The sequence below is a fragment of the Cervus elaphus genome, chromosome 21, assembly GCF_910594005.1.
Source record: "Cervus elaphus chromosome 21, mCerEla1.1, whole genome shotgun sequence".
Classification (NCBI taxonomy): Eukaryota; Metazoa; Chordata; class Mammalia; order Artiodactyla; family Cervidae; genus Cervus; species Cervus elaphus.
In genome coordinates this window covers 9,088,607-9,109,674 of record NC_057835.1, presented here as the reverse complement: position 1 = coordinate 9,109,674, position 21,068 = coordinate 9,088,607, and the positions used below count along the sequence as shown (strand labels likewise).

The window sequence follows — 21,068 nt, the reverse complement described above, 5'->3', positions numbered from 1 at the left end:
GCTTCAGCATCAGTCCTCCCAAGGAACACTCAGACTTGATTTCCTTTAGGATTGACTGGTTTGATCTCCTTGCAGTCCAAGGGAGAGTCCCAGAAGAATGCTGGGATAAAAGTTCTTGCCCCAGATCAGCCAGTCTCTAACCTGAAGTCCCTTTGTGACTTTAGAATGTTCCAGTGGTATGTGCCTTCATCAGCAGCCTCTGTTGACCACCATGTGTAATGGGACAATACAAGCTACCTGGGAAGAAGCTAAAAGGTAATTACTTGAAATTCCTTGCAATTGATCAGGTTCTTGGGGGACTGTTCCTGCTGCCGCTATTTAGTTGCTCAGTTGTGTCGGACTGTTTGTGGCCCCATAGACTGTAGCCCACTAGGCTTGTCTGTCCAGGAGATTCTCCAGGCAAGAATATTGGAGTGGGTTGCCATGCCTTTCTCCAGGGGAGCCCCAAGGATCAAACCTGCGTCTCCTGCATTGGCAGGCAGATTCTTTACCACTGAGCTACCTGGGAAGCCTCGAAGAACTTGATCTTTCTAAATAGGTCATAGTAGTAGCTGGTAGGATCTTGGAAAGGGGAGAGAATAAGGAGGGAGTAAGAAGAAATTTGGTCTCTCTTGGCTGGCAAAGGATGATTGGCACCTATGTTTCCTTTCAAAGGCCCCCCTCTCTCTGCCCCCATGTTGCCTGGAGGACCAGACCACCATTGCTGGGGTTCAGAATCCAACCTCACTGCAGGTAATGGGGTCATGCTATGCCAGAACCAAAAATAATAGCACAAGGGATTAACTAGGCTTTAAGACTGAGTAACTAAACAATGACAACAGCTTTGTCTCAGCTCCGGCCAGAGTGCCATCTGGGGCACTGTGTCTGAAGACGCAGGATTCCACATGCCATGTTAAAATGCAGATCTTAGGATCCAAGCACCTGGTTGACCAGATCACCATGCTCTTGCGGGACTACTTCCACACGCAGGTGCAACAGAGCAGGACTCTGTGGGGCTTGCCCCTCCGATCCACCCCCACATCCTCTGCCTGCCTTTTGTCTTCGGAAAATTTTAGTCAAAGATTAAATTTAATCAGAGAAGTGGGAAATGGGGAAACCAAGGAAATCAGTCAAAGGAGCCTAAATAATAATCATGCAGTCATTAAGCACAGTCAGGGCCTTTAGTTCTTTCTCAAGGGCTATGGACAATAGTCTGAGCCATATCCTGTGAGCTGTCTTATAGATACTAAAACACCAGGTGGAGAAGTTACCCACATGATGACCAAGACATAACTGCCACAATTCTGAGAACTGGCCACAAAGAAATGGGAACAAACGCACCCCACTAGGAAGCGGTTAGGACTATTAACTGTACTAATTAAATATTAATTAGGGAGATTAACTGTACCTGAAACAACCAAGATGATGCTGGTCAGACCACTGGTGATCAATTTGAAGATGACTGTTAGAGAGGACTATGCTGTTTCTGCATGTAGTTTCCTCCCACTCCGCCTGCTTTTGGAGGCAGGGGTTTAGAGTTTGGATGGATGTCTGCCACCCTCCTCCCGCCACCTCCACCCCCCCAGTTGCCAGCATCTGAAATAAAGCAAACTTTCCTTTCCCCCCACCTGGCCTGTTTATTGGCTTTTGAGCAGCCAGCAGCCAGACCCCACACACAGTCTTTCCATAACACGGCCACAAAACTCTCCTCCCCCTGAACGTCAGAGCTGAGTCTGACCCCTCCCCTTAGTTCTTACACCCTGAGGTCTTTCCAAGCCCCATCTCTCCACAGGTACAGTGAAAGAAAGCCAGTGAATTAAGGAGGTTCAGAGGATTGAAGATTATCAGGTATATAAAGAGCTTCCGTCATTTTCTGACAAATCGTCAATCATTCATCAGTGGAAGCAGCGAGTATTTTTATTTCTGCCTTCAACACCACTGGCAGAAATTCAAAAGCATTCATGCAATGCAGACCCAATGAAGACTCATTCTCTCTCCTTTATATTAGAGGTTCTGGGGTCCCTGGAGGCTTGGCCTCCATGTCAATTAAGGTGGAAAAATTGTTTGCACTTTTCATTGCAATGTTTCTTAAATGTTTCATTAGTGACTTACAATGTTCAGAAAATGTTTCAGAACATCCTCAAAAGCCTCTGAGGAAATTTGTTAAAAATATTAAGGCTATTTTGGAGAAATACCACGATGCCAAAACCTCATCAGATACTGCTTGGAAACAAATCCCTTTACAAACACATCTTCCTTTAAAATGTAATCTTTCCCTTAAAACATCAATCTTCAAAGTGAGTGGCCTTTGAAAGATTAAATGAAAAAAGGCATGTTGATCTTAATGGGCATCAGCATTGACTTTATGAAAAGGGCATGCAAAGTTACTGTGCTCAAAAGATTACACGCCATAGAATTACATCATGGCGGGTGGAGAAGGTTCAGGAAAGGACTGTCTGATGCTACAAAGCATAAAGTGAGGACAGAGAAGGCATGCCAGAGCACAACCCAGCACGTTCCAGGGGGACCCGAACACTCTATCAGATCCTGTTGCTTCCTCTGTCTGAGAGAAGCAACAGAAACTGTCCTCTGACCTCCCGTAACTGCATTCACGAGTGACCTTATCGCCAGGGCAATTTTCTCCAGGCAGCCATTCTAAGGAGGTAGATAGCTCCACTTTTCTGCCCAGTCACTGCAATGGGAATCAGCTCTGCATTCAAAGAAAACAATCTCATTGGGAATGAAGCTTCGTTGGAAAGGGAGCTTTCACCTGTGAGGAAGGCTTGTGCCCTGCTTCAAGAGCACCCCAGCTGCATTAGATGCCAACCCCTGGCCTCACCTCTGAACGGGACCTTGGACCAGCCAAGCAGCATCTCTGAGCCTCCGTATTCACATCTGGAATGTGGACCAACACCCCGCTTTCAGGCAGGATTGCTTAGGATCCAAATTGGAGCATCTCCTGGAGGTGTTCATTCCTTTCACACACCAGGAGCAGAATCGAGCACAGGGACCCACCCAGAGCACCAGGGATAGACAGACAACCATGTCATCAGACGACACAAGCCAGAAAGGAGAGAGCCAGGTCACAGCTGTGGCCCACGGGAATAGGTGCCCTGACATAAAGGTGTACAGAGAAGGCCCAGCAGGGCAGCCTGCAGGAGGCTGGCCCGTCTCCCAGCCACCACGCTCAGCCCCTCAGAGCCACAGGACCTCAGGCAAGACCTTGGGCACTCTGTGCCTTGGTTTTCCCAACTCGAAACTGCTTTGCAACCAGCCTATGATACACACTTAATAAGTACAAGCTATTCTGATACAGAAGAAAACCTAAAAACAATATGATGAGCATGGCAGGAAAGAAATGATAACTGCCTTCCTCCTATGAGTTACTGGACCCCCTGGCAGACTGTGAGCTTCCCTGGGGTCTCCCAGCTGGCAGGAGGCAGAGGGGAGGTTGGAATTCATGTCTCCGATTCCCACACATCATAGCAAATGCAACCTCAGCCACTTGGCCCCCCTGATGTTAAGAATTAGTATTTTCTTTCCTTCAGTGTAGAAATTAAAATGGGCTGTATATGCCTATTATTTTTCATATCTGAAGACAATGCCAACCAAAGCATTCCACACCACACTGAGGTCTTATTTCCCATGGGGTGCTGAGCTCGCCTTAGGCAGCATCTGAAAACCCAGGCATGAAGGCACATAAGGTTCACAACCTCGTAAAAGGATGACAGAATTGTAAACTCAGGTAGAGTCTAAAAGCACCGCAGGCAAGGGGGCAAACACCATTGTTGTTGGCAGCTCCCCGCGCAGAGCCAGCCCCTTCCCACCAGTGCTGGTGGCGCTCACCCAGAAGTTAGGCATGTAGCCAGAGTGGGCAGCAATGCATCTCTCCTTCTACCTCCTGAAATGCACGTACACAAATGGGCACCTAAGTGTGTGTGTGTGTGTGTGTGTGCGCGCACAGACACACATACTTAAAATGCATATTGGGAGTGACCTCTTGGAAAGACGACACAGAATCACACAAAAGGCAGCAGCTTGGTCATGTGCAGACCATTTTAAGGGCTAGCAGGAAATGGCAACCCACTCCAGTGTTTTTGCCTGAAGAACCCCATGGACAAAGGAGCCTGGTGGGCTTCAGTCCACAGGGTCGCAGAGAGTCAGACACAACTGAAGTGACTTAGCAGCAGCAAGGGCCCGTTAAACCAGGTTCTGTCCTCCCAGCTTCCACATCTGTAACCCTAAAAAGTAGTGGCTATTTTGCAGTGACTTTCCCCCCCCAATGGACACTAATATATTTCCAGCAACATTATGGATGCTCAATAAACAGCATATAAGGCTAACGTTAGAATAGTTAATAATAACAACAGGAGTTTATACAGAGCAAAGACAAGCTTGAGCACCCAAAGAAGTTCACCCTGGAGGGTGGGGAAACCAGCAGGAGAACCCAGGCTGAGCCCAGAAGACAGAAATGCCCTTCAAACTCTGGGGCACTCTGCCCTGCCAACCTGTCTTCTCCCACTCTGTCACCCACCTCCTCCAGAAGCTCCAAAGGCAGCCTCATCGAAGCACTCCACCTCCTCTGAACAAGGCTTCCCTTTGCACGACTATCATCCGCTCTGTCCACCAGGTGGGTCACATATCTCCTCCCTCCGGGACCTGCTCCCAGCGCTTAAATGTCCACCCCAGCTCCCCAGAACCATTCCTCAACAGTTATGCCCCCAACAGACTGTGCCCCCACTGCCCTGACCAGCCTGTGTTCTGGAAGTACATTTGTCTTTCAGGTTATACATGTGAGTTCCAGGGGCTTCCCTGGGGGTCCAGTAGGAAGGATCCGCCTTGCAATGCAGGGGACATTGGTTCAAACCCAGATCTGGGAAGATCCCACACCTCACGGGGCAACTAAGCCTGTGTGGTGCCACAGCTACTGATCCTGTGCCCCAGAGGCTGGGAGCCACAACTACTGAAGCCCAAACGCTCTAGAGCCTGTGCTCTGCAACAAGAGACGCCACCGCAAGGAGAAACCCGAGCCCCGCCACCAGAGAGTAACCCCTGCTCTCTGCAACTATAGAAAAGCTGGGGCAGCAAGGAAGACCCCGCACAGTTGGGGGGAAAAAAATGTGAGCTCTTTACAGGAAGGACATTCACTGAGGTTAGCAGAAAATATAGCAGAGAAGAGCATGGAATAGCATCTGTGGGACAAATCAGAGAAGGAATAAAACAAAAACAAATGCAAGAGAAATTTACATACACACTGATAAATAAATGAACCAATGAGTTGATTCTCTTATTTCCAATCAAGTAGAAAGTTTCCCTGAGCACCTGGCACTAGCCCCTACTTAGGACTGAAGAGTCTGAAATGATTCATGGCTCTTGGTTTCAATGCAAGCCTGACTTCCTTCTGTGCTCGGTGCAGGGAACGCAAGGCAGTTCAATCCATCATGTTTAAGAAAATTCCAGAGAGGAGCCAACATCCGAGAGGGAGGCAGTCACTGATGGTGGCTCCACGGCAGAGGACACTCTATTTATCCTTCCAGAAGCCACAGTGTAAACAGGAGAGGCGGTGAATGCCAGCCGCGAGGCTCCCACCCAACGCGTCAAGGCTGGCATTTCAGACGCGCTCTGTGTTGTTGCCCCGTCCGCGGAGCTCAGGGATCCGACTCTGCTGACATCTGTCACTAGCTTCACAAAGGCAGCAATGACTCAGCCGGAGGTGGTGTTCCCACGTGGACCACCCACGAGATCTGGAAGCCCCCACTGTCAACCTTACACACACACGGATGGCCACCCTCCTCCCAGCCATGCTTTCAGCCAAAAATAGAGAGGAAGGGACTTAAAAGCGATGTGAAATGACGTTTTGTGGAGGCTCCTGGGGGCCAAGAGGAAGGGGAGAACCAGCCTGCCTTGGCACTTTTTTTTTTGCCACATGGCATGTGGGATCTTAGTTCCCCAACCAGGGAATGAAGCATTGGAAGCATGGAGTCTCAACCACTGGACCACTGGGGAAATCCCAGCGTCGGCTCTTCTTAATGTAGAGCTGATGCTGTAGGCTCCTCCTCCTCTGGGACCACAGGTACCTCCAGGGTCGGTGAGCCCCACAGGGAGTGGTCTCTGTTGAGGCTTCGGCTGTTGGCTCACAGACCCACAGGGCTGCACAGGCCTTGGCATTTAGAAAGCCCGACCCCCCGTGACACAGAAGAGGAAACCGAGACCCTAGGGTACATGGAGAGGCAGCCAGATGCAGAGGAGGGAGCGAAGTTCAGTGACATCAAGGCCATGGACTGCCACAGCCACAGATCCTGGCCTTGATTCGTTCCTGCTTCTGTGCAGGTGCCTTTTTCTCTGGTCCTCAGTGTTACCACCTGTGGATAGGGCTCCTGACTCCTTCCCAGCATGGCTAGTGTGAGGAATGGAAGAATTTATATGTAAAGTATACTAAGCACATACCACGAAAGCCAGCCCTCAAAAAACACTCCAAGTAGCTGTTACTGTTATTGACATGATTTCTATACTGACAACAAATACTCAATAACAGCAAGGGAAGGAAACAAGCCTTCCATTCAAGGTCAGCAATTCCTGCTATGCAGTCACCAAGTTCTGTCTGACGCTTTGTGACGTCATGGACTGCAGCACTCCAGGCTTCCCTGTCCTTCACCACCCCCCGGAGTTTGCTCAAGCTCAAGTTTACTGAGTTGGTGATGCCATCTAACCATCTCATCCTCTGTCATCCCCTTCTCCTCCTGCCTTCAATCAAAAGACCCAGCATCAGGGTCTTTTCCAGTGAGTCAGCTCTTCCCATCAGGTGGCCAAAGTATTGGAGTTTCAGTTTCAACATCAGTCCTTCCAATGAATATTCGGGGTTGATTTCCTTTAGGATTGACAAGTTTCCTTGCGATACTCCAATAAAAAGAAATGCCCAGATTTTTGTGGGCTAATAAGTGTCACGATGGTTCTACAACAGCACGGCCTCGGCTGTGAGTCCCTGACCAGTGAGAAGGGGTCGATAAGCATCCTGGAAAATGGAAACCAGGGTTGTGCTGAGGACATGGGGTCACGGGGAGTAAGGATGGAAGGTAAAACCCCAAAGGGATGAACAGTGCAAGACCAGGCAGGGTGAAGGTGTGATACAGAACAAACTTGAAATAGCAACCTTCACACTGGCGTGAATATTAATCTTTATAAAATGACGATGACAATGTGTTTTGGGGCATGAATTAATCATGAGCTTACAGTTTTTAATTTTTAAAAACAAGCTTCCCTTTATAAACATCTCAGCAACACCTGCTCAGACTCCCTTTGTGGCCATGATGAGGCCACTGGTTCAATCATTCTGAAAATGGTGATACTAACTAAAGGCTTCACATGTGTCAGCAATGGTACCAGGGAGACATGCACGTGTAAGTCAGGAGTTCAAGAAAGGGAGAGAAGACAACTGATGATTATTCTGTGCTACAGTAAGTGCTGCAAGGGAATGGTGCAGGAAGTCTGTCCCAGGGCCATGGAGCTGGCCCAACATTGCCTCACCTGTGTAAGAGGTGAGGGGGATGGAGACCACGTAATAGGACGCACACCTGTGAAGGCTGACCACATATGAAGTGCAACTGCCAAGGTGAACGTCTCCCACTCAACCTGACATGTTTGACCACACAGGAGGTGTTATTTGATATTTAAGGATGAAGGATGGGGGATCCTCTGGTGGCCCAGTGATTGAGAATCGCCTGCCAGTGCACAAGACAACAGTTTCAATTCCTGGAAAGGAAGGACCCCACACGCCACTAAGCCCATGAACCACAACTACTGAAGCCTTCACGCCCTGGAGCCTGGGATCCACAGCAAGAGAAGCCCACACACCATAACTGGAGAGTAGCCCCCACTCACCACATCTAGAGAACGTCCGGGCCATAACAAAGACCCAGCACAGCCAAAAATAAATAAACATAATCATATGAGAAAGAAGAAGGACAAATAATAGACAGTTCACACAAATATCACGCTTGATTAGACAGAGGAGCATGACAGAGCTGTCCCTGCAGGGAATGCAGGGGTAGCACCAGAGCCAGGCTCTCTAAGTCCTGCGTCTAAAGGGCCACACCCAGCTGGGGCCCAGGACTCATCCCATCCATCTCTCCCAACCCGCCAGCATTACACACACCCCGCTGATTTACAGAATATTCAAGACAGTTCACAATTCTCACCTCCTGGTTAGGGGAGAATGGATACATGTATATGCATGGCTAAGTCCCTTTGTTGTCCACCCGAAACTACTACAACATTGTTAACTGGCTGTACTCCAATATAAAACAAAAAAAGCTCAGAAAATAATTAATTTATTAATTAAAAAAATAATTCTCACCTCCCTACCTCTGCATTGACCTGCCCTGACCTAACCTCAGAGAACTTTGAGCATTACTTTGCTAGCGTGTGAGATAAGTGCAATTGTGCAGTAGTTTGAACATTCTTTGGCATTGCCTTTCTTTGGGATTGGAATGAAAACTGACGTTTTCCAGTCCTGTGGCCACTGCTGAGTTTTGCAAATTTGCTGGCATATTGAGTGCAACACTTTAACAGCATCAAATTGCCAACATCTGTCAGATCATAGAAAAAGCAAGAGAATTCTAGAAAAACATCTACTCCTGCTTTACTAATTATGCCAAAGCCCTTGACTGTGTGGATCACAGCAAACTGGAAAATCCTTCAAGAGATGGGAATACCAGACCACCTTACCTGCCTCCTGAGAAATCTGTATGCAGGTCAAGAAGCAATAGTTAGAACTGGACACAGAACAGACTGGTTCCAAACTGGGAAAGGAGTATGTCAAGGCTGGATATTGTCACTGTGCTTATTTAACTTATATGCAGAGTACATCATGAGAAATGCCATGCTGGATGAAGCACAAGCTGGAATCAAGATTGCCAGGAGAAATATCAATAACCTCAGATAGGCAGATGACACCACCCTTATGGCAGAAAGCAAAGAGGAGCTAACAAGTCTCTTGATGAAAGTGAAAGAGGAGAGTGAAAAAGCTGGCTTAAAACTCAACATTCAAAAACCTAAGATCATGGTATCCTATCCCATCACTCCATGACAAATAGATGGAGAAACAATGGATACAATGAGAGATTATTTTCTTGGGCTCCAAAATTACTGCAGATGGTGACTGCAGTCATGAAATTAAAAGACACCCACTTCTTGGAAGAAAAGCTATGACCAACCTAGATAGCATATTAAAGCAGAGACATTACTTTGCCAACAAAGGTCCGTCTAGTCAAAGCTATGATTTTTCCAGTAGTCATGTATGGATGTGAGAGTTGGACTACAAAGAAAGCTGAGTGCCAAAGAATTGATGCTTTTGAACTGTGGTGTTGGAGATGGCTCTTGAGAGTCCCTTGGACTGCAAGAAGATCCAACCAGTCAATCCTAAAGGAAATCAGCCCTGAATATTCATTGAAAGAACTGATGGCTGAAGCTGAAGCTCCAATACTTTGGCCACCTGATGTGAAGAACTGACTAAAAGACCCTGAGGCTCAGAAAGATTGAAGGCAGGAAGAGAAGGGGATGACAGAGGATGAGATGGTTGGGTGGCATCATCGACTCAATGGACATGAGTCTGAGCCAGCTCTGGGAGTTGGTGATGGACAGGGAAGCCTGGTGTGCTGCAGTCCATGGGGTTGCAAAGAGTTGTACATGACTGAGCGACTCTCATTCACTCACTTCACTCAAGAAGAACTTACGTGCCAGCTGCCCTCTGACATCAAACAGCCTAGCTGCTCGGGCCTCAGTCCTGACCCTGCTCCCGTCTTACTCATTACGGTCATCCTCTAATGATTAGAGCAGCTAATATTTACTGAGTGCTCCCTGGGTGTCAGGCCCAAATCTAAGATTTCCTGTATAACTAATTTAATCCTCCCAACAGTCCCACTGGTAAATACTGCTATGGTCATTCCCATTTTCTGGATCATGCACAGATAGGTTAAGCAACCTGCCTGAGGTCACATAGCTAAATAGAAAGCAAAATTTAGATCAGAATCAAGGCAGTGTGGTGGTGGTCCTGGCTTCTTGCTGCAGTGCCTCCTGCAGGCACCACACAGGAAGGAAGGATGCTCACCGGTCCGACCCAGCACCAAGCCCAGGAGGCAGCTCAGGGTGCTCGGTGAGTAGAACGGGATGTTGCTGTTTAATCACTAAGCCATGTCCAGCCTTTTGGGACCCCGTGGACTCTAACCCACCAGGATCCTCTGTCCATGGAGATTCCCAGGCAAGAATACTGGAGTGGGTTGCCATTTCCTCCTCCAAGGGATCTTTCGGACCCAGGGATAGAACCCATGTCTCCTGCACTAGCCGATGGATTCTTTACCACTGAGCCATCAGGGAAGCCTGAATAGGACTGGGTATTAATTCATTAATTGAAAGGAGTTGGATCACATATGGAAACCACCTTGCCTAGTCACACATTGAAATACAGTTTGGAATGTAAACCTCTCATTTGAATAAATATTTGCCTTTCCTGTCTCTGTAACAGTCTTTGCAAACTGCTCTTTCATCTCCTGGCCCCCAGCCCAGGAAGCCCTCCCACCCATTTGAGCTTCTACTCCCAACTTGCATGCACCTCCAGGCCTGCTTCAGAGAACTCTCTAGGCCAGAAGACTAAGCAGCACTTTGCTATGTGTGAAGACATTAGCTAAATGGGGTAATTCACACTAAAGTGTGAATGAAGCCAACAGTGGGAGGGGAGCAGGGAGGAGAAGGCATTTTAAGGTGGGAGCTGAGTAAATCCTCTACTTGTTGCAAGCACCTCAACCTTCTGGAACTCGAGGTAACCATGGACAGTCCTTATCAGGCTGCCCACCTTGATCCTCCCTCTCAAAGTGACAGAGCCAAGTTACTCAGTTGCCCTCTGGCATCATATTTTTTCTGAGCCAAATGGGAAAAGAACAGTGTTTTAGAATTAGACCTGAGTTTGAACCCTCCACTTTTGAGCTTTGCAACCTTAGACAAGTAACCTAACATCTTCTGAGCCTCTAGTTTCTTATCTGTAAAATGGGTCTGGAGAGAATTAGACCAGCCCAAGACAGTCCTGGCACAGAAGGGGGCAGTGCGCTGAGCGTGGCTTTCTCTTCCTTTTGCCAGTCTCACCCCTCGTCTTCCCCCCTTCTCCAGGTCTCTGGAAAAGACTTTGAAATTACACCAAGTCACCTACATACGAACCTTCAAGTTGTGAACTCTCAAAGATCAGAACGTGCGTTCACGTGACCAGTCACATAAGTTAGTTCACATGTCTGGCATACACTGTCCAGGCATGCATCCTTTACAAGGCTGTGCTTTTGTGACCTTTACTGAACAGAATGTGTAGAGAACAGTAGAACAGTATCTGTATTTCCAGCCCAGGATGTCCAGTAGCAAGCGTAAAAGGAGCGGTATACAGACAATTGTGTTAGCTGGGTACTTAGGCTAACTTTGTTGAACTTACAAACTGGACTTAAGAATGTGCTCTCAGAACAGAAATCGTTCACATGTAGGGAACTTGCTGTACCTCCCGGACTACGTTCTGAAGATATTCTTACCAGATGTTTCTTCCCAAAATAATCTCTTGGTTCAATACGTTTGAGAATCACCAGATGATGCAAGGTTAATTCTTGAGCCTGAAGAACTTCTCACCACCTTTAACATGAAGCTACTTGCAGCAACTCTTCCAAGGCAAGGACTATGATGCTGATTTGTCCCAAAAATTACATTTTAAGAGTACGCTACATGCCATGAACATTGCTATCTACCAACAATGAACTTACTTCCTGAAACTTCGCTTACGGGCTGGAGGGGTAGATGCATTAGCAGAAAATCCCCTTTTGCCTGAAAGGAAAATTGTGATTTCAGTGTAGGGACCTCTGCATGGGAGTGAAGGCTCAGTGAGTATCCAGGGGCTGGAACCTTCAGGCGGTTTACTTTCCAGTCCCCACTGAGCCCATGCCAGGCATCTGCCCTCCTTCATGCCCACCCTTTGTTCCTTTCCATTATTTATGTGTATGCCTTGCAGAGTCTCTGATGTCCTAGGAAGCAGAGCAGAGTGTGAGACAAAATAAGTATCCACAATAATGATGGTTGAAAGGAAGGATGGAGGAATGAATGGATGGATAGATGGATGAACGGACAGATGGGTAGATAGATGGATGGGTAGATGAATGGATGGACAGATGGATGGTTGGAAAGATGGATGAATGGATAGACAGATGAGTAGATGAATAGATGGATAGATGGAGGAATGGATGGATGGGTAGGTGGGTGGGTGGATGGATGGATGGATGATGGACAGAAGGATGGATGGACAGATGGATGGATGGAAAGATGGATAAATGAATGGACAGATGAGTATATGGATGGATGGAGGAGTGGATGGATGGGTGGGTGGATGGATAGATGGATGGATGGGTGGGTGGATGGATGGATGGATGATGGATAGATGGATGGATGGAGAAGAGACAGAATGATATGAGAGTCAAAGTGCTAAACAAGGATTCATACCACCCACATTGAAACCCAGATCTTCTATGAGCCTATATATGCCTGTGACTCCATCTCTCCGTTTATGAAACAAGTGACCTGCATGAGTCAGTGGAGACCACGGGGCATGTGATGGACCAGAGAACAGCACCCCAAGCCCCAGTGATGGTGGCTTTTGAGCTAAGTAGACCTGGAGCTGCCCAATCTATTTTCCAACAGAAAAGACAGACATCTTCTTTACTAGGTGAAATCTCCTGACATCAATTGTTGGAAATGAATTTAATAATTTTCAAAACCATCTGCAGTCCAAACAAATTCCATCTGTGGAACGTGTTTGTCCCACTGGTCACCAGCTCATGAGACGTGGAGCAGATAGTCATGAGCCAGTGTTTATTCAGTGGCCGCCGGGGGCCAGGTGTCTATGTGCTTTACCACAACATCACATTCAACCTTCCACCAATTCTGGGAGTGGTTACGATCATTATCCCCACTTGACAGATGAGAGGACAGAGGCTCAGAGAGGCTAAGAAGTCACTTCCCTGTCGTCAGAGAACAGGGTCGGATCTGGGTGACCTGGGAGAGCCTCCTCCTGTGAATGGCACGGAAGCTCATGTTGCTTGTCCTTGGTTCAGCTCTCATTCAACCCCATGGCAGCCCTGAGAGGTTCCAGTTTTCCTGGTGAGTCCACTGAGGCTCAGAGAGTCCCCAAAGGGGTACAGGCAGGCCCCAACTCAGATCTGTGCAGCTGAAAATAGCAGCGCCACAGTTAGCTGCAGGCTGCACATAGAGCTTCCCTGTGGCTCAGCGGGTGAAGAATCCGCCTGCAATGTGGGAGATCTGGGTTCGATATCTGGGTAGGGAAGAGCCCTTGTTGAAGGGAATGGCTACGCACTCCAGTATTCTGGCCTGGAGAGTTCCGTAGACTGTATAGTCCATGGAGTTGCAAAGAGCCACTACCTGACTTTCACTGTGCACATACAAAGAAACTGGTACTTCATGCAATTTCCTGAAAGATGGGGGAAGGAAGCACATATAACCATTTAAGGAAAATCATTTAACAGCATGGTACAATTAGGTCATTATGACCCTTCTCAAGATTTTCATTTTCCCCTATTTCTCTGCCTTTCTCCACCCTACTCTTTTTAAACTACCCCCACTGACCCAGAAGGACATTCCTGATGTAGTAAGTTAATGCCTTTGCCTTTCTCTGTGGGGAAATATGTCTGCAAGGGAAATATGCCCCAAATCCCAAGTGCTATTTATCTAATAAGACTGCAGTTACCTTAATTATATTTCAGTGTCTCCACTTGTCCAAGAAATTTGCCTGCACCGCCCTGCCATATCTCTGCTTCTCTAGCCGCCTCATGGTCTCTGGGTCCTGTAAGGAATTCCCCCAAGCACAGCCAGCCCCCAAACAGAAGGAGCCTGGCGGGGAGACAGCGCACCCACTGGGTTAGCATGGAAGGTCTTCTCCTACTTTGCATTGCAGATGTGTTCCACACCAAGCCAGACAGAGCTCAGAAGCCAAAGGAGCACTAATGTGGGGGCGGGGGCGGGGGCAGGTGAGGCTCAGACACACCTGAGCTTCCGCATCTGGTCTCTGCCACTCACCACCTGGATGGCCTGGCCATCACCTGACCTCGCTGAGATACAGTCCTGTTAGATTTCAGGGTTTGGATCGGTGCAGTATAATGATGAATGCCATCCTCCCAGGCCCCAGGTGGGTCTCCTTGGGATCAGGTCTCATTTACTCAACAAACATTTACAGAGCGCACATTCCGTGCCAAACAGTACGCCTGGCACTGGACACTCGAACATGAAAGTGGATTGTTGGTCCCTGTGCTTTGTGGGGAGAAAGCAGGAAAATTCTGACTCACAAAGACTTTGATCTTAACCCTTCTGCTACTTAATAAAAAGACAAGTTTAGGCAGATGATTTAACTCTGCAGCACCTCACTTTCATTATTTGCACAAAGAGAACAGTTACCTTTTCCCATATGCCTGTGATGACTAAAATAATACAGGTTAAATCCCTACCATGGTCTTTGGATCACAGCCAGTGCTTCACAAATCAAGGCAGTTATTCAACTGATAACTTGTGAACAGGATGCAGAGTATCAGGGCCTCAATGTCAGTATCCCTGGCAAAAATTCATACCATTTATTTTTCTGTTTAAGGACCTCAGTTTACCCATCTGTGCAATGGAAGGACAGTTCTGCCTCCTGAAAAGAACCCAGGCTTTTGGGGGCAGACTTGCACCAGAAGGCCAGCTCTGCCCCTTAATTGGGCAGTGTGACCTTGGGCTCTGACCTCTGAGGGCTCCTCTCACAGGCTTCTAAATCCTGTGTGTGTCCTTGACCTTGTGTCCATCAGGGAAGAATGGCGGCCAGCATGTGGCAGGCTCCATTATCACTGAGAGTGAATAAAGGAGAAAAAGTGATAAAATTAAAGACAGCCACTTTACAGCTCTGCTATAAAAGACCATATGAACTAGCGAACACTCGCTTTTGATTCTTTTCAGTCTCCATCTAAACTACCAAGTCCCCAGGACACAGGGATGGGGTGGGGAGGATGAAAAGGGGACTAGAGCCTGAGCAGATCCAGCTTGTCCTTCCTCCACAGCATCCAACACAAATCCTTAGATACTATTAGTGCCGCTACTGCTGTTTAGTCACTAAGTCGTGTCCGACTCTTTGCAACCCCATGGATGTAGCCCGCCAGGCTACTCTGTCCATGGAATTTGCTCGGCAAGAATACTGGAGTGGGTTGCCATTTCCTTCTCCAGGGGATGTTCCCAACCCGGGGATCCAACCTGCATCTCTCTCTTAGGTAGACTGTTTACCACTGAGCTACCTGGCATTCCCAGACACCGTTAGTGAGGGCTCCGTAAATAGTCTGTGGGTGCACTCAGTCATTTATTCAAACCTCACAGCAACTTTCTGGATAACAACTATTGCACTGGAGAAGTTGAGGTCCATGGCAGAAGTGCAGATTCGAACACAGATCTTCCTCCACAAGCTTCCCCTCTGTCCACCTTGGCACACACGGGAGAACCTCACCCAGAGCTGAAGGTGCTCTGACTCGGCTTGCCCCGTCTCCCCACCCAGACAGCATCATCAGGAGCCCATCTGGTTCCCTGGCCCTGGACCTACTGCCAGCCAGCACCTCCCTCACGTGCTTCTGTAGGGGGCGCGTGGCTCATTCAGTCACGTAACCAGAGTATCTGCAGAAACACACCAAACATATCCAAGGAGGTGTCCTTGGCCGAGTTGCCCCAGATCCCGGCTACCTTGTGCCTGAGCCAGGGTGTACAGTCCGCACTCTGGTTTGGAGAGCAGGGTGGTTAATCACCCCCGATCTGGAGCTGCCCGAGAATCAGCAAGCTGTTCCAGGAGACTGAGATCACAGGTGTGCATCTGTGATCCTACGTGGGGCCCAGCTCTGTGACAGGTGAAATGTTTCTGGGAAATCTGGAGCCAGAGAGCCGGAGTGCCGAGTCCCACAGTGAGGATGGATCTCGAAAACATGAAAGCCAGAAACAAAAAGGTCACGTATTGAATGATCCCATTCATAGGAAACGTTCGGGACAGGCATATGCAGAGAAGGCAGTGTGGGGTTTCCAAGCACTGGGGAGGGACGTGGTGGTGAGTGATGCTAAATGAGCAGAGACTGTCCGTTTAGGGCAGTGATGGTGTTTTGGCACTAAAGGGGATGCTTGCATGACCCTGAATGTGCTCAGGGCCACTGAATTGTACACTTCAAATTGTAACATTGATGTTTTGTGAATTCTATCTCAGTTGAAAAGATATCATCTCCAGTAGCACACACACTTGTTCTAGGCAACTCACCTATCCAACGGCTCAGTAAACACTGCTTCATTCTGAAAATAACTCATAACTTTCTTACGTCTTAGCTCTGACGTCAAGGCTGCCTGCCCCTCCTGGATTCCGCTTCCTGTGGTTTAGAATCCACAGATTAAGCCTCCTTCTCCCATAGGACAGGGCTTTAAGAGTCTGACACCAGAGATCATGTCCCAAGAGCATTTTCCTCTGAAGATGACACATGCTGAGATCTTTCAGCCCCAGACAAGAGAGAGGTGTCGTCAACAACCCTTGCTCACTGCACCCCTGAGTGTCTTCTGGACCAGCCGAGGAGGCCCGCTCCCTCCCCTGGACACAGCATCTAAGGGCACTGCAGCCCCGCATGCCTCTGCCCATCCTCGGCTCAGCGCGGGGTTCTCCTGGACCTCAGCCTGCCCGTCTTCGTCAGCTCCAGACAACACAGCCTGGGAGCGAGGATCTGCACCTCTGCTCTTCAAGGACTGTGTGATGCTGGGTCAGCTACTTGACATCTTCTCTAAAACAGGGAAAGACCGCCATCCTGCACCCACCAGGGCAGTGAGGAGTCACAGCACAAGACACTCCAGCGTGTAAGTGCGGAGGCACCGACTGGCTTTTCAAGGGTATAAGGGACATCCGTAGCCAAAAGGCTGCTGCTGAAAATATTAATAGCAGTTCTCCTATGGGTTCTCCTATTAAATCTGCTCAACTTAACCTCGTTACCTTCCTTTCCCATGCCTGCAGGCCTCAGGGAGCGAGTAACAGATGCTCTCACTGCACAGAAGAGTGAGCCATGGGTTGTACTAGAAATCAGTCAAGTTTGGAGACTCCAGAGGGAGGGGTCCAGCTTATCAACCTGCAGACCCTAGCTCAGGGTGCGGACTGAAGGCTTGACTGGGGGACAGGGCAGATGTGAGAGGGTGGTGCAGGTGGGGTGGGGTAAGGGTGGTGCAGGGAGCAAAGAATGGGTGGACGACAACCCCCAAGTGTGGGAGCGGGGCTTTCATTCATCTTAAGGCAGCATGTTAATGCGACTATTTTAAATGTGCAGTGAAAAGCTTTCTGGAGCAGCCATGGAAAATATGCTATTGAGACATCCACACTCAGACCCCGAGAGAAAGTACCAAACATGCTCTGTGCTCAGTGCCCACTGACAGGCCCCACCTGGCCCTGTCTCCAGCCTCTGTTTCCCTCAATTCATCATCCAGTCAATTCCTTGGGGTACTCTTGTTCAAAGACAGACTAGGAGCACACTATGCACTTTCTTACTAGAACTTGAACCTGGTTCCTCCAGACTCTGGAACAGTTCGTTCTACCATGCTCCCTTGCTGTGGGTATTTGGTCTCAAACTCCCTATCAATAGAAGAATAACAGGAGCAACTGATGCCAACTAAATAAGAGAAGAATTGATGCCTTTGAACTGTGGTGTTGGAGAAGACTCTTGAGAGTCCTTTCGACTGCAAGATCAAACCAGTCAATCCTAAAAGAAATCAACCCTGAATATTCATTGGAAGGACTGATGCTGAAGCTAAAGCTCCAATATTTTGGCCACCTGATGTGAAGAGCCGACTCACTAGCAAAGACCCTGATGCTGGGAAAGATTGAGGGCAGGAGGAGAAGGGGACGACAGAGGATGAGATGGTTAGACAGCATCACTGACTCGATGGACATGAATCTGAGCAAACTCCAGGAGATAGTGAAGGACAGGAAAGCCTGGTGTGCTCCACTCCATGGGGATCCCAAAGAGTCAGACACAACTTAGTGACTGAAAAACAACAACGAATAGGGGAAATAATAATATCTGTTTAAAGAAACATCCATTTAGGACCTACCACATACCATCATCTTAAGGAACCTGCATGCCTTTATTTTCCAGGGAACATCCCAGTTAACATCTACTGTCCCAGCAGAATTATTAACAGGTCCTCATTCAGGCTTGGACGTGACCAGATATGAACAAGACATGCTCTGGTCCATGGCAACCCCCTAAGAGATACCTCACGATCGCATGATCACTGCCCATTGACAAAGAATGCACTGGAGGCTCAGACAGATGAATTATTTCAGCCAAGTGTCAGAGAAGAATTCAATCTAGTTGGTCTGAAATAGAGGCTGAGTGCTAATCTCTCCCCCAATCCTTTTCTCTCAATATGAGTGGTTTTCAGATAGTACGCCTAAAACCCAGGGCAGGGGAGAACCCATTCTTAGAACTCATCAAGGGAATTCAGGTAACCAAGTAGGTGCAACTCAAAGATTCTCCCACCCTACTACTGTCAGCAGATCAAGCCTCTTCTCTCTATTTTACAGAGGGGGAGGGAGGACTTTTGTAGGAGTTCCTTGGTGGAAAAGTCTATTATTTAAAACACTGAACAAACTCCCCTCCCATCCAGGCTGCCACATAACATTGAGCAGAGTTCCTTGTGCTATATACAGTAGGGAGGGGAGTTTGGGGTTTTTCCAGTAGTCATGTATGGATGTAAGAGGTGGACTATAAAGAAAGCTGAGTGCTAAAGAATTGATGCTTTTGAACTGTGATGTTGGAGAAGACTCTTGAGAGTCCCTTGGACTGCAAGGAGATCCAACCAGTCCGTCCTAAAGGAAATCAGTCCTGAATATTCATTGGAAGGACTGATGCTAAAGCTGAAACTCCAATACGTTGGCCACCTGATACAAAGAACCGACTCATTGGAAAAGACCCTGATGCTAGGAAAGATTGAAGGCAGGAGGAGAAGAGGACAAGAGAGGATGAGATGGTTGGATGGCATCACTCACGAGATGGACATGAGTTTGAGTAAACTCTGGGAGTTGGTGATGGACAGGGAGGCCTGACGTGCTGTGGTCCATGGGGTCACAGAGAGTCAGACACGACTGAATGACTGAACTGAACTGAACTGGGGAGTTTGGGCAAGAATGGATACATGTATATGTATGCCTGAGTCCCTTTGCTGTCCACCTGAAACTCATATTATTAATCAGCTATACTCAAATACAAAGTAAAAAGCTTAATAAGATAAATGAATAAAAAATAAACAGAATTTCAGTTTTGCTTACTGAGGGCCTGGAACAATGCTGGACACACTGGGTCCCCAATAAAGGCTTACCAAACAAACAGATGAACTATAATCAATATCCAATAACTTCCCAGGCTGATGCTTACTTTGAACATGACTGACACAGGCTTCACATTCATAGCAAAGTTCACTACCAAAATATTCCAGTCAGAATCATACAACCCCAACTGCAGAGGGTACCATATGGAAAAACAACAGAAGTCCTAATTACAAAGGAATCCTTGAGGTCACCTGACCTTGCAGGTAAAAAGTATGCCCTTGACAAGGTTATAAAGCAAAGCCAAGCCATGAACACATATCATTATCTGCTGAAACTACCTAGCAAACCACATGCTTTTGATTTTCTCCTGAAAACTGGCCTTTAATCAGCATCCATCCTCTCTGACCCCCCAGTGCCTGGAAGGGCATCATTATATTTATCCCAGGGCATAGACAATCCTCGTTTGCTTGTCTTTCCCATCAGGCCAGAAGCCTCGGGGACTTGGTTTTTTCATAACTAATTCCTCTGGGGCTCTGAAGAGTACTTAGTGCTGTGTAAAGATTCAATAAATATCAGATGGGTGGATGGAGGTTTGGGGCTTCCCAGGTGGCACGAAAGGTAAAGAACCTGCCTGACAGTGCAGGAGACATAAGAGACGAGGGTTCAGTCCCTGGGTCAGGAAGGGCATGGCAACCCACTCCAGTAGTCTTGCCTGGAGAATCCCATGGACAGAGGAGTCTGGTGGGCTACAGTTCTTAGGGCTGCACAGAGTCGGACACAACTGAGGCAATTTAGCACACACGCACGGATGGATGATTGGGGTGAACGATTTCCCCTGTGCTGGCTCTCTTTGGAATGTGGGTTCATGTGTTCTGGGTGCATCGCAAGACTTGGTGGGGATTCTGTGTGCTGTGCTGCGCTTAGTCACTCAGCCGTGTCCTGCTCTTTGTGACCCCGTGGACTGTAGCCTGCCAGGCTCCTCTGTCCATGGGATTCTCCAGGCAAGAAAACTCGAGTGGCTTGCCATGTCCTCCTCCAGGGGATCTTCCCAAACCAGGGATCGGACCCAGGTCTCCCACATTGCAGGCAGATCTTTACCATCTGAGCCACCAGGGAAGCCCAAGAATACTGGAGTGGGTAGCCTATCCCTTCTTCAGGGGACATTCCTGATCCAGGAATCAACCGGGATCTCCTGCACTGCAGGCAGATTCTTTACCAACTGAGCTACCAGGGAAGCCAGGCTGGCATTCTGCTTGAGGTCAAAAGGAAGGCTGGCTAACGCTGAAGCCAGAGATATCCCAGCTAGGATGGGACTCGAGGAGAAACTGAGTGTCCCGGACCAGGAGCCTGTGCGGCCATTTACCCAGAGCCCATCTAGAATGGCATGCTGCCTGTTACCAGTTCTGGAGTGGCTGGGGAGCAGGATACAGTTCCGAGGATCAGAGAGCAGGTGGTGGAGCTGAAACCCGGTCATTTCCACAAGGCTGATGCGTTTCCCTGGTTTATCCCAGGCTCACCTGCCATCCACCACCTCTGGATGGAAGTAGGAGGAAGGGAAGAAAGAGAGGAGGAGGACGGGGAGAGATGCGTCAGGGAAAGTAGGTCAGACGCCTACTCTTCCAGCAGAACCCCAAATGTGGAGACAATGCTTCCAACCTGAGGAATCCCCTCTGATTCCTTAGCATGCTGCTGCTCACCTAGTGTT

At 48.3% G+C, this 21,068-nt stretch overlaps 1 protein-coding gene across 2 annotated transcripts in view; it reads right to left on the bottom strand.

The window, feature by feature from the left end:
- FAM135B (family with sequence similarity 135 member B) overlaps nucleotides 1–21,068 on the bottom strand; it is a 249,944-nt gene that overhangs the window by 149,540 nt on the left and 79,336 nt on the right. The gene's annotated exons all lie outside the window — the stretch shown is intronic.